At 33.1% G+C, this 14,129-nt stretch overlaps 1 long non-coding RNA gene and 1 other non-coding gene across 2 annotated transcripts; one reads left to right on the forward strand and one right to left on the reverse strand.

The window, feature by feature from the left end:
- The first annotated feature begins 7,447 nt into the window (after nt 1-7,447).
- Nucleotides 7,448-13,202, forward strand: LOC131545996 (uncharacterized). Its single transcript, XR_009272564.1, has 3 exons — nt 7,448-7,522; nt 12,066-12,155; nt 13,138-13,202. It is a non-coding gene; the product is annotated as an uncharacterized LOC131545996 (long non-coding RNA).
- Nucleotides 13,203-13,341: 139 nt separating this feature from the next.
- Nucleotides 13,342-13,448, reverse strand: LOC131546391 (U6 spliceosomal RNA). The gene has a single exon (XR_009272679.1). It is a non-coding gene; the product is annotated as a U6 spliceosomal RNA (small nuclear RNA).
- Nucleotides 13,449-14,129: the final 681 nt, after the last annotated feature.

The raw sequence follows: 14,129 nt of genomic DNA on the forward strand, positions 1-14,129 counted from the left end.
AACGTAAGGCCTTGTTTTGTTTACTAAAAGGTTTAATTTTGATTTTGTATTCTTCCAAGAATCTTATTTGGTTGCCTCTGATGTGAATTATTGGCGTTCACAATGGGGCAACGATATTTGGTTGTCTCATGGATCAGTACACTCAGCAGGGGTCTCTTGTCTGAAAAATAATTTTGGTGGTGAAGTTTTGTATTCAGAATGTGATGAAAACGGGCACTTCATTTGTTTAGTTTTAAGAAGTTTCAGTGAAATTTTTATAGTAGTTAATATTTATGGACATAATAGTAAACCTGACAATGACCAGTTATTATTTTTGTATTTTTGTATTGATAGATGGCCACCAGGACGACCCTCAATTTTAAACTCTAATTTAAAGCAGTTTATGAGCAGGTTTGATCTTATTGATATATGGAGAGAAAAAAGTTTAAATGATATTACTTGGAGTAATAAGGATGGCTCTAGACATTCCAGGATAGATTTTTGGCTTGTTTCTAATAATTTTGATAAGAATAATATTCTAGTTAATGTAATGGCAACTCCATTAACTGACCATAAAGCTATTTCGATTAAAATTAATATTTCTCCAAATGCAAATTGTATCAGACAGCACTCATACTGGAAAATGAATAGTTCTTTGGTTAAACAGGAAATGGAAAGACTAATTAAGTATTATTGGGTCAAAGCCAAAAGTGAAGGATTGTTTAGATGTAATTGGGAATTATTAAAATTTGAAATCGGAAAATATATGAGAAAATTTAGTAGTACAATAGCTAAATCAAAGCGTCTCACGGTTGAAGAGATTTTATCTTTAACCAGTATTCCTACTGACAATTTATTGAATGAGCAGAGAGTGGGCCTAACGGAACTACGAAATAAGCTTGATGATATGTACAGAACGCGAGCACAAGGAGCCTTTGTTCTATCGAGACAAAAATGGTTAGAGCATGGAGAGCAGATGTCTGCTTATTTTTTCAAACTGGAAAAGTCTAGGGCTAAATTAAATTCTATTTCCAAAATGAATATTAATGGATCTATTACAGATAACTTTGATACAATTTCTAGTTTTTGCTATCATTATTACTCTAATTTATACACGTCTAAATTTTGTGAGCTTAGTATGTCAACTTTTTGTAAGCATTTGGGAAATGTAAATGTAATTAGTCAAGAGGACCAAATATTCTGTGATTCCCCAATTACTATTGCTGAAATTAAGGATGCGATTGAACGTCTGAAATGTAATAAATCACCAGGTAGTGATGGAATTACTGCTGAATTCTATAAGCAGTTTTCTGAGATTCTCGTCCCGTTCCTTTTTGAAGTGTATTCTGAAAGTTTAAAGTGCTCTGAACTTCCTACAACTATGACTCAAGGTGTAATCTGTCTAATTCCTAAACCCAAGAAAGATTTACTGCTTATTGATAATTGGAGACCCATTAGTTTGTTGAATAATGATTACAAAGTATTTGCTCTTGTTTTTGCTCAAAGATTCAAATTAGTATTAGATTCAATAATTGATGAAAATCAATCTGGGTTTATGAGAAAAAGACATATATTTAATAATATCAGACTTATTTTTGATCTTATTGATTATTCTGATCTCATTAAAGATGATAGTTTTATATTGTTTTTAGATTTTTTTAAAGCCTTTGATACCGTCGAGCATCCTTTTATTTTTTATTGTTCAGAACGCTTTGGGTTTGGGCGCTATATTTCAGCAATGCCATGAAAACTCTTTATGTGGATGGCAATAGTTTAGTAAAATTAAGTCAAGGCACCACACAAAGATTTTATCTGAAAAGAGGTGTGAGGCAAGGTTGCCCAGTTTCAGTTTATCTTTTTCTTATTGTTGCTCAGGCGTTTAATCATTTTATTTAATCAAGTGAGACAGAAGGAATTCAAGTTGAAGGGAGAAGTGTCTTGATAAGTCAGTTGGCCGATGACACGGCTCTTTTTTTTTTTTTTAAATGCTTGTCAAATTCAGTCGGCTATCAAAAATATAGAAATTTTCTCTAGTGCCTCGGGTCTTTGTTTGAATTTACAAAAATGTTTTAATATTTAATATTAAGATTTAATATTTGGTTACAGAGAGATTTATCTCTTAAAGGTCATGCTCTGCTGGCTAAAGCGGAAGGCATTTCTAGGCTTACCTATGTTGCTTCCTCAATTCATTCAGACAGTAAAACAAATAATTGATCAAACAATGTTGAATTTTCTGTGGAAAAATCGTGTGCATTATATTAGAAAATCTGTGATAGTTGATTCATATAAGAATGGTGGTCTTGATTATTTAGATTTTTCAATCTTAAATAACACTTTCAAAATTAACTGGTTGAAGTATTTCTTGAAAAACCCCTTTTCTGTGTGGAATTCAGTATCTAGTACTGTTTTTGACCAACTTGGTGGTCTCTCATTTTTGTTAATGTGTGATTACAAAATTGAAAAACTGCCTGTCAAATTGTCAGCTTTTCACAGGCAAGCACTTTTGGGGTGGAAGTTAATTTACAAGCACAATTTTTCTCCACACCAGTATTATATCTGGAACAATTGTAATATTTATATAAACACAAGAGTATATTTTTGAAAACCTGGTTTGATCAAGGGATTCTTTTGGTACACTGTAAAACCCAACAAGTTAGGGTAACTCAAAAGTTTGAGGAAACTGATTGCCTTAAAACATTTAAGTTTTTTAAAACTAATAGTGATGAGTACTCTGAACTTATTTCAGTTGAGTTCACTAAAATAAGATATACATTGCAGTTAAGTAATTAATTGATTAATTAAGTGCTGATTGAGCATTAGTGATGAACACCTGCTGTTAACAAACAGAATCACTGACAGAAAGAGAAACACAAGAACAACAACTGACTTTAGACACATGCTTAGATGAAATCAACTGAAATAAAATACATTAAATCTCAAGATCTGATTAAACAACCCCACAAACAGCATCACCAGCTCCACTTATTAATAACCAGACTGACTTTATTTCTGTCAGACATCTACAGAAGATCTTATTGAGAATTAACTAAGGTTTAGATGTTGATTTATTGTTTCATTTGAAGTAACCATGTTAGAGATCAGTGTCTGCTTTAGTTGGGCTCTTGACCCTTGACTTATGTGTTGGTATTTTTTTTGTTTTCTCTTTTTCTCTGGTTGTTGTAATCATGTGTTCTTCAAACATATTTGTTACAACTCAAAAGCCCAGAGGAAGTGATCAGTAGTTGGTTGTTATATATTTATAATGACAATCATCTATTACTGAGCTGATCTCATTGAGAATAAACACAACTCATTGTGTGTCTAAGCTCTGGTTAAATTTATGTATTGATTATAGTAAAAGTGATTCTAGGAGCCACTGGTTCTGGGATAGTCAGTTAATAGAAAGGACTTTCTAAACAGTTTGTCCACAAAAAGTTTTAATCTATGGTAGAAATTAGACTCACACAGACATCAACAATCAGCTTGTGAACCTCAACAATGGTGACCATTAAAAAAATATAATAATAATTTTGCAATGCATGCTGGGTACTAGCATAGTACAAAACTCATCCATGGCTCCCAGCATGCATTGCTGCATGATTTTTTTTTTTTTTTTTTAATGGTCACCATTGTTGAGGTTCACAAGCTGATTGTTGATGTCTGTGTGAGTCTAATTTCAACCATGGATTAAAACTTTTTGTGGCCAAACTGTTTAGAAAGTCCTTTCTATTAACTATCACAAAACCAGTGGCTCTTAGAATCACTTTTACTATAATCAATATGTTCATTCAATCAGAAATTAGACACAATGAGTCTATGTTCAATCTCTATGAGATCAACTCACTAATAGATGATTGCCATTATAAATATAACAACCAACTACCGATCATTTTCTCTGGGCTTTTGAGTTATAACAAACATGTTTGAAAAACACATGGTTACAACAACCAGAGAAAAAGAAAAAACAAAACTACCAACACAGAAGTCAAGGGTCAAGAGCCCAACTAAAGCAGACACTGATCTCTAACATGGTTACTTCAGTTGAAACAATAAATCAACATCTAAACCTTAGTTAATTCTCAATAAGATCTTCTGTAGATGTCTGACAGAAATAAAGTCAGTCTGGTTATTAATAAGTGGAGCTGGTGATGCTGTTTGTGGGGTTGTTTAATCAGATCTTGAGATTTAATGTATTTTATTTCAATTGATTTCATCTAAGCATGTGTCTAAAGTCAGTTGTTGTTCTTGTGTTTCTCTTTCTGTCAGTGATTCTGTTTGTTAACAGCAGGTGTTCATCACTAATGCTCAATCAGCACTTAATTAATCACTTAACTGAACTCAACTGAAATAAGTTCAGTGCACTCATAATTGTTAGATTAAAAACTTAAAAGTTTTAAGACAATAAGTTTCATCAAATGGTTTGAGTTATCCTAACTTGGGTTTTTAAGGCAATTGGTTTACTCAAACGGTTTGAGTTACCGTGACTGGTTGGGCATATATCTTATTTAGTTCAGAGTACTCATAACTATTAGTTTTAAAAAACTTAAATATTTTAAGACAATAAGTTTCCTCAAACGGTTTGAGTTAACCTAACTGTTGGGTTTTACAGTGTGCTGATACTTTCTGTGGTAAAATTAGTTTTTCATCTAGAAATAATAATAATAATAATAATAATAATAAGGCTATACGTTTATTGTTTCAAAAAGAAATTGTTAGTAAGCCAAGTGCTATTTTTTATTGGTCTAAATTTATCAGAAATATTAATTGGAGGAAAGTTTGGGTGTTACCTAATAAATATCTCATTACAAATAAAATTAAAGAAATTTCATTTAAGATACTGCATAAATATTACCCTGCTAAACATTTTTTAAGCAAATTTATTGAAGATATAGATGTAAACTGTTCATTCTGTTCACGACACTCTGAAACAGTACCTCATATTTTCTGGCATTGTCAATATACGAAGAGGTTATGGCGGGAGGTTTCTAGATTTATAAATGACAAAGTGATGTGCAATTTTCTTTTACTATATGAACATGTAATATTTGGTTTTTTGAACTATGACAAGAAGTTTGAAAATAAGGCTTACATAATTAATCTCTTGATTATACTTAGTTTCATATTCATCGTTGTAAATTCAGTAATCAGAAGCCTCTTTTTTCTGTGGTAGGTAAGGAATTAGATATCTATATAAGTTCCATTAAGGAGAGTAAAACAAAAAAGCTGTTAAAACTGTGTATCTATTTGGTATATTTAAGTTATTGTGATTTAGTAAGGCCTTTCACCATGAACATGTTTAAAAAGCCACGGATGTGAGGAGAAGCATGGAATAAAAGCAGTGCTGCCACATGGATATGTCGCTGGCATAAAGTTGACTTGACGTTGGACGTTCGATATTCGCATATTTAGGGACCATCTCTAAAGTTACATGCGATTTTGGTATACATTTCTCTAGCTTCAATAGCATATGAGCAGAATGACTTACAGTCATAAAAACAACTGTAAACTGTACATCTAGGTGTCAACTATAATGCACACCTTTTACATTTTTGATATTTATTAAAATAAACTGTAAATCACATGTAAAAAATGCTATTTTTCAGTACCCAATGGCCTCAAACGCAAATTTAAAGCTCAATAGCATTTGAGGAGAATGATTTACAGTCATAAAACAAACTGTAAACTGTTCATCTAGATGTCAACTATAATACACACCTTTTACATTTTTGATATTTATTAAAACAAACTGTAAATCATATGTAAAAATGGCTATTTTTCAGTACCGAATGGCCTCAAACGCAAATTTAAAGCTCAATAGCATTTGAGGAGAATGACTTACAGTCATAAAACAAACTGTAAACTGTTAATCTAGATGTCAACTATAATGCACACCTTTTACATTTTTAATATTTATTAAAATAAACTGTAAATCATATGTAAAAATTGCTATTTTTCAGTACCGAATGGCCTCAAGCTCAAATTTAAAGCTCAATAGCATTTGAGGAAAACGACTTACAGTCATGAAAATAACATGTTGAAGTGTCAATCTAGGTCTCAGGTTTGATGCTGTCACATTCACATACTCCAGTCACTGTGCCTGTCACCTCAAGACAAAGACTGTTATACACTCAGCTAGCGTTTCCAATCTTTCATTGGTCTATTTCACTCACCTGTTTGCTACATTTATACTAATAAAGACCTGATTATACACATTACCTCAGAGTCGTCTTCTTCTGTAATTGTGACAGATGCACACCGTTAAAATTTTTGATATTAAAATAAACTGTCAAATAAAAAAACTTATGTATTTCACTACCTAATGGGCTAAAACACAAAATATGCACACCTTTTACATTTTAATATTTACTATAATACTGTCAAAATTATATGGAAATTTAGTTTATTATAAAAGTTTGGCCAAGTTCTGCAAAAACAATTTTCTGATAAATACAAATCCAGTAATAAATCTGCAAACATTTTATATTAACTTACTGGCATAAGAGGGATTGGAAGTGCTGCCTATGTAAATAATTTAAAATTCCTATATAAATAATGTATTATAGTTATTTTATGTAAAATTCAAGGTATTGGTGGTGGTCTAGGGGTTGGTGGTGGTCCAGGGAAATATGAAAATATTATTGAAAAAATAATAATTGAACAATAAAAGTTATGAAGTATCACAGTTGTCATTCTTGTTGTTTTTTCATTGTTGTTTAATGGAACTGAAATACATTAATTTTACAATTTCGCCATATATGAATGAATGAATGAGGCACAATGTAGTTTTACAGTGACAAAAAAAGTGAACCAAATCAAATACAGTCAATTTTAGTAAAACAGTAAACATTCTAATGTTTTACAATGCATTACTGAAGAAAAAAACAAAAACACTAATACATTAATAAAATATTTTACAGTTAAAGAATATGAAACTGTTATTGATTTTACATGAAGTTAAATGATGTGCATTACAGTTGACACCTAGATGAACAGTGTACAGTTTGTTTTATGACTAAATTATTCTCCTCAAATGCTATTGACCTTTAAATTTGCGTTTGAGGCCATTCGGTACTGAAAAATAGAATTTTTTTACATATAACTTACAGTTTATTTTAATAAATATCAAAAATGTAAAAGGTGCATTATAGTTGACATCTAGATGAACAGTTTACAGTTTATTTTATGACTGTAAGTCATTCTCCTCAAATGCTATTGAGCTTTAAATTTGCGTTTGAGGCCTGAAAAATAAATTTTTTTACATATGATTTAGTTTATTTTAATAAATATCAAAAATGTAAAAGGTTTGCATTATAGTTGACATATAGATGTACAGTTTACAGTTGTTTTTATGACTGTAAGTCATTCTCCTCGAATGCTATTGAAGTTAGAAAAATGTATACCAATATCGCATGTAACTTTAGAGACGGTCCCTAAATATGCGATTATTGAACGTCCAACGTCAAACCAACTTTATGCCAGCGGACAACTGATGCAACGAACTCGACAAACACCAACCTTGCATTTACTGCGTCAAAATTTTGGGGTAAGAAAGGCTCTTCTTCTTCGTTAGCCTTCTCGTGAAATTAAATTTCTTCGTTAGACAGACGTCTTTGATTGTTGCGCTCGTGTCTCGCGCATTGTCAAGCTTATAAAAAAACAACAACTTTATTCAACTCTGGGGCAGATCTACCGGGGTGGCAGTGGTGGCAACTGCCACCCTAAGAAAAAGCTGTGCCACCCCAGAATTATCATAGAATAAAATATAAATGTAAGCAGTGTATCACGTGCTACTTGTCAGCCGCGGCGATGACAGCACGGTGGTTGCACGATGGTTGCACGCGCACGCAGCGCCCAGTGCAGTCGGCTTCATTAATAAATGACTCTTATGAACCGATTCTTTTTGAGTCAAAAATACAAAGCGCAGCCTTTTCACTAACGAATTGTTTTTACATGTGTTCGTGAATCAGAAACTGCTCCTCGGTTTATTCAGAAGTCCTCTGAGAAATCTAATCCCGTCCATATATGTCTGAGATTCAGTAATTGTTTGGTGATCGATTCTCCGACCGCTCGCGCCACTTTCATCATGGATAAAGAGGCCTTTCTGCCATATGAAACAATAACATGAAATCAATAAGAAGATGAAAACTAATTGCAGAGTTAGGTAAGAATCTTGTATTGCAGTTTTCTCTATTGTTAATATAATATAACTGATTTTAGTTGGCCCATTTTCCCAAACCATTAATTAATTTCTCAAAACACATTTCTCAAAAAGTTTAACAATGAGTAAGTTAAACATTAGGTAGCAAAACTGATGACACCAATCAGAATCTCTGCATCCTAACAACGGAGAGAGGAGAGAGCTGAACGAATAATATACATGGGTTTTACACATTCAGTATAATTACAGTACAGTACCAGTACATTAGATGATGGAAATTTCACTCTTCTATATGTACAGTAAACTGTAGCACATGTTACACCTTCAAACATGTGACTGTCAAATTTTATTTGTAACCATTTTTATGTGTACTGCATGTTTGCAGAACTGTGAAATGACTGCCTATATAGTCTTGTGTCAGGAGACCAGGAAACTACTGTATACTGTAATCAAATTTGACCAAATGTGCAGAGGATGCTGAATTTCCTTTTTTTTTAAATTAATTTTGTACTGTACTGTATTGTGGTGCATACCAAGTTCATATACAGTTCTTTGGTATTTTAACTTTTCTAGTGTTTTTCATCTACTGCAAGATTACTTTACAGTAGTAAAATGAAAATGATCTGTTCCCAAAAGTTCATTGCTGAATTATTATTATTATCTGTAATTTAATTTATGTTGTATACTGTAATAGACATTGAGTCTATGTTTTTTGTTAAGTGTTATTGATCTCATGAGTGTTCACTGGGCAGGAAAGTCATCTGTGTATTTGAATTGTATTGAAGAATACCTGTAATAACTAGATTGAAAAGTTTGAAAGACAAATTTATGCTGGCTTGTCTTAAAGTCTTGTTTAAGAAACATAAATAGTTTGGTCAGTTAGATGTTCTAGATGTTTGCTAAAGTGTTGCTAGGATATTCTGGATGGTTGCTAGGCTTTTGCTATGCAGTTGCTGGGGTGTTGCTAGACTATTGATAGTGTTCTGGGTGATTACAGACATCCCCACCTCTGGTAATAACAGAATGTCTTCTTTAATGATACAAGCTCAGAAACATTTATAACCTCTTGAAGTTTTTTATATTGTGTATTGACTTGGTGCCATGATGGCTATTGAAATGTTGTTATTTATTTTTCATTTTAAACAGTATAGATTATTACTTAATGGTAATGCAATATTTGTGAACACAACTGTGCACGTCAGACAATAAATCCCAAAAAACTATGCATGCTTGCTTTGGTGTTGCCACCCCTCACAGACCCCATGCCACCCCTTTGCCACCCTAAAAAATATTTTCTAGATCCGCCCCTGGTGCAACTTTGACAAAATGCGACCATCGTTTTTTCATTCTACTGCCCTGTCTCTCTTAAAACCGCGTTCTGTGTAAAAGTGCTCGCTTGTATAGAGCCGTATTAAAAGCAGAGCAGGCTTTTAGGCCTGCCTCGTTCTCGGAAGCTCCGGTGTAGTTCAGTCTCCTTTTGGCGCTTCTGTCAATAATTAGGAGATTAGTGATTTTCAACCAATGAAACCATGGTGGTTTCGGGAAACATCTTATTCAGCAGCCAATGAAATGATAGCTGTTTGAAAAAAATTCTGTATAATTTTTGTAACATATGTATGTAATACCACTTATTTCTCTACAAAAACAATTGTAGTAAAGAACTGTTATGTTTACATTTCAAGTTTGCTAATAATCTTGATTAGCCAAAAAGGAGATACACTAAATAATTAATATAGGCCTACAATGTTTTTTTTTTTTTTTTTTCACATTTAACTCTAATATTAATAAGAAACGTTATAGTTTGTGTTGGAATATCTGCAGTAGTAGCCTTAGGAGTATCTCATGTTAATATCAGACCACAACATTCAATTTAATTCAGTAGATATTTCCTACTAAAATATCTAAAAAAAAACTAAACCATTATCTATCAAATTAATATTGTTGAATTGTATTCATTCTTTAAAACCATTCTTTCCAGCATTCAGCACAAATATGAATAAATATAAAAAAGTTTTTACCAATAAAAGCTTTGTTTGTTGGATACTATTCAAGTTGTGGTTTTGCTCTGCAAAATAAGAATAAGACACTCCAAAATTTATTTAACACATCCATTAAACCAGGATATTGTTTATTGCACACAAAATTTCAAAACATATTTTTAGCCTTTTTGTCATCTTCCTTTCTTTCTATTTTTCATTTTAAATAAACAAAATCAGAACCAACTTAACACTGTGTGAAGAGCAATAGGCCATATTTGCAAATCATGCATTAAATGGCATGACTCTGAAGTGCTGTTTTCAACGGTTTTCTTTTCCCCAGTTCTTTGGAACAACCTTCACAGACCATGATTGAATAATCGATCAATGATTGAACAAAAACTGATCTTTGAGACAGAATCTTTTCTGGTCTTGAGTGATTGTTTTGAGCAGGTGTGCCTTTGAGAGGGGCAATCTGCTGCCACTTATGCTAAATAGTCAGACACTGTCAAGTGTCAGCACTGTATTTTTTTCAGCAGCATTGATCTAAATGGGATGTCAGGTCCGTAGCCAGCCTATTGAAGGGGGGTCTTTTTTTCAAAAAGTGGACCTTTTTGCAGTTTTTCTCCTCCTTTTGTATTTAATTATGAGGTTCAAATACTTTATTTTGGAGACCTTTTATGCACTAATTTGTGCTGGATTAGCTTGTCTGCTGGTATCTTAACGAGCACGCTTTTTGATGCACCTAAAATATTTACTGCATTGTTGTCAAATTGCTTCCTCATGTAACACTTTTGTCAGTTCATACACAGTTCATAAGTTTAAAGACCACACTAACAACAGAATAGATTTAATGAACTTTACTGAAATATTAATAATAATTCTTCTCATCATCATTTCTTGACTCTCTGTCAATGCCTCTTTGCTTGTTGCTGTATTTGTCTTGACACTTATGGATTTAGTACACTTGTCAGTTCCAATCTTCTTGGGTGCAATTTGGAGAATATGTTCACAGCTTCATCCAGGTTGACTGCCATGTCAAAAAGGTGACATGTTTACGAAGTAATTTGTTGTAGGGGTGTCTGGGGCATTGTCCCCCATGAGACTATGTTTATGATTTTAACCAAATGAAGCATTTTGGTGCATTCTGACAAGAAACATTTTGCTTCAATACATTTATTTAAAAAAGAAATAAAAAGAAAACATTTATTGACACAATTTGATTCAATATTGATTAAGTTGTGGCCTATCAGGTACAGTACATAGCAAATTTCTTCAAAGAAAAAAATATCTCTCAACTAATGCTGTAAACCATAAGGAACCCCAGTTGGTACATCATTCTAATTATTTAAAAATTACATAAAAATTATTTATTTCTAGGCTACTTTATTTTTTTAAGCTTTATCTTTCATGTCAAATTCTTACATTTGATCAAATTCAGTTTTAATAATAAGGGCTGTTATCAATCAAATTAAATAATTTGCACTGCAAGATTACAACTGTAATAAATAATTTATGAGATTGATGTTTAAACAAATGTAAAAACAACAACAACAACGACAACGACCATAGCCTACTTTTAATCATGAAACTAAACCGCCAATAGGTGGCGGCAAGTGACCGTCTTAATAAATTAATCATTGAGTCATTCATTAAAACAATTCGTTCAAATTGATGAATCATTCAATAACAAAACACCATGCTGAGTGTTGCTTTTCTTCTGTAACTTTTTTCGTTGGTGAAATAGAACAAAAACATCAATATTGCGTCTAAATGGTAAGTGACTACATATTAGGCTACTTGTTTATTAAACTATAAATGCAATGTAACATTTGAAATCGTGATAATATTCAGTTGAACAGATCCCTTAGTTGTGTTACTTAACTGTCAGTCTATCATATGTTATAAAACAAACCTCCACATTTTGAATTTTTACCTCTGTATTCTTCCAGATAATTTACCTCAAGCGGTCTGCTTTGAAGTTCTCAGAGGAATAAGACGCGCACCGAAGGAGAAGCATTTCCATTGGCTCCAGTCTGCCGGTATTGGCCAATCACAAAAGTCGATATTGCACAGCCAATATCACTGAATATCCCACTATGTTTTATTATTATAATCACGCTACGTTTATATGGCTATTATATTGTAGACTATTGAGTGGATAAAATATAGAAATCCTTTTAATTAAAATATATATATATATATATATATATATATATATATATATATATATATATATATATATATAACCCCTACCCCCATCATTCAGATGCTTCTTCACCGTTGCTTTGAAAAGTGTATTGCGAGAACTCTCTCTGAACTGCACGCGCGGCACACACACATATGTCCAGCTATCATATTAATTTGAAACAGCAACCCGGAATATTTGTCACAAGCATTGATTAAAACAATGATGACAATAATCACATGAAAAAAAAAAAAAACAACTTAAATTCTGGACCTTTGGCAGTGAGGGGGGGTTCATTCGAACAACCCGAACCCCCCCTGCCTACGGGCTTGGATGTGTGTATTAGTTTTCACTGGATAAATAAATATTACAGTACTACAGTGGAAAGTAGTTAATTCATAGTTAACTGTATTTTTCTAGTAGCGCCCTCTACTGAACAGTATTGTTAATTCAAGTTACCATCACTGATTTAACTTTCAGGTAGCCTACTATAAATGATTATGCACATATCTTTGACCTTTAACCTTTAACCGATTGTGTGCACATCCTGTACCCAAGAGTTGTTTCTGCTCTTTTAATGGTGCAGCCGCCAGCATGGAGGCAGTAAGGGGCTCCTGGCCTCTCACATGAACCGCCGGCTCTGTATTCTGTACTATCTAAAGAAATAGTAAAAGACAGTCAGTTATATTTCTCTATTTAATGCTCCTTAGTGTCAAATCATCACATTGCAGTGGCCTAAAACTGAACTTTTATTTTATGAAGTTGTCCTTAGTTTGAAGGGTGTTTTGTTGCTTTTCTGTTAACACATAATTTTTATAATGTTCTTGTATTTTCAGAGACAGTCAGCAAAGTTCACACTGCGAGAGGGGGGTAAACTGGGGCTCCTGGACTGTGTTGTGTGGGGTGCTGCTACATCCTCCACACTGTCGTTTCACAAAGTTTGATATACGTGCATGTTTTAGGCACATTCTACGTACGTCAAAATAACTTTTTTTTATTTCAGCTTAATCTTAATTATGTTTAACGATTAAAAATTATTCAAAAATGAGGAACGCTTCACGAATTTGCGTGTCATCCTTGCGCAGGGGCCATGCTAATCTTCTCTGTATCGTTCCAATTTTAGTATATGTGCTGCCGAAGCAAGCACGAACAAGTAGCCTAAACGCCTGCTATATATAGCAGTGTCTCCGGGAATGCTTTCTCGAAGGTGGTGAGAGGTTAAACCATGATTTAGTCATTTACCAGGACAATACAAGCACATTTGATGTGCTGCAACATACAGGTGTCAGTATTCACATGCATTTCTGATCCTTTAAACAATATATTTGGTGTAATTTATGTTTTTCTGCCAAGAAACAGGCAAGCATGTAGATCAGGCGGCCCTCTAGCCAACAGGATTGGCTCTCAGTGCTGACGCATTCAGGTCATGTGATCTGTTCTCCTCCCCCGACACTGCAGTTCCCAACCCCCAACGTCAGGACTGCTCTCGTGACTCGTGTGAGACCATTACAGCAGACGCCGAAGCGTCCAAGGGCCTTTGTTTTACATTTAACTTCTTTTGTAAATTTAGAGGTTACAGTGCCTCCATCTGCCACAACATCTGCAAAAACAAATGTTTGTAACCTTTAAGATATAGCACAATTCACTACAAAATAAAGAGCAAAAAATGGTCTGAATTGGGGTCTAAAATACATTAAAAAGGTAATTTACTGACACATTAAAATGATCCTATTAGTTTTTGACTGTAGCATTAAATTTCATAACATTTAAATCAAAGAAAGACTTTTGTTTTCCTTTTTAATCAAAAGGAAAGTGATCTAACATGTTC

Source organism: Onychostoma macrolepis, chromosome 08 (assembly GCF_012432095.1).
Source record: "Onychostoma macrolepis isolate SWU-2019 chromosome 08, ASM1243209v1, whole genome shotgun sequence".
Lineage (NCBI taxonomy): Eukaryota > Metazoa > Chordata > Actinopteri > Cypriniformes > Cyprinidae > Onychostoma > Onychostoma macrolepis.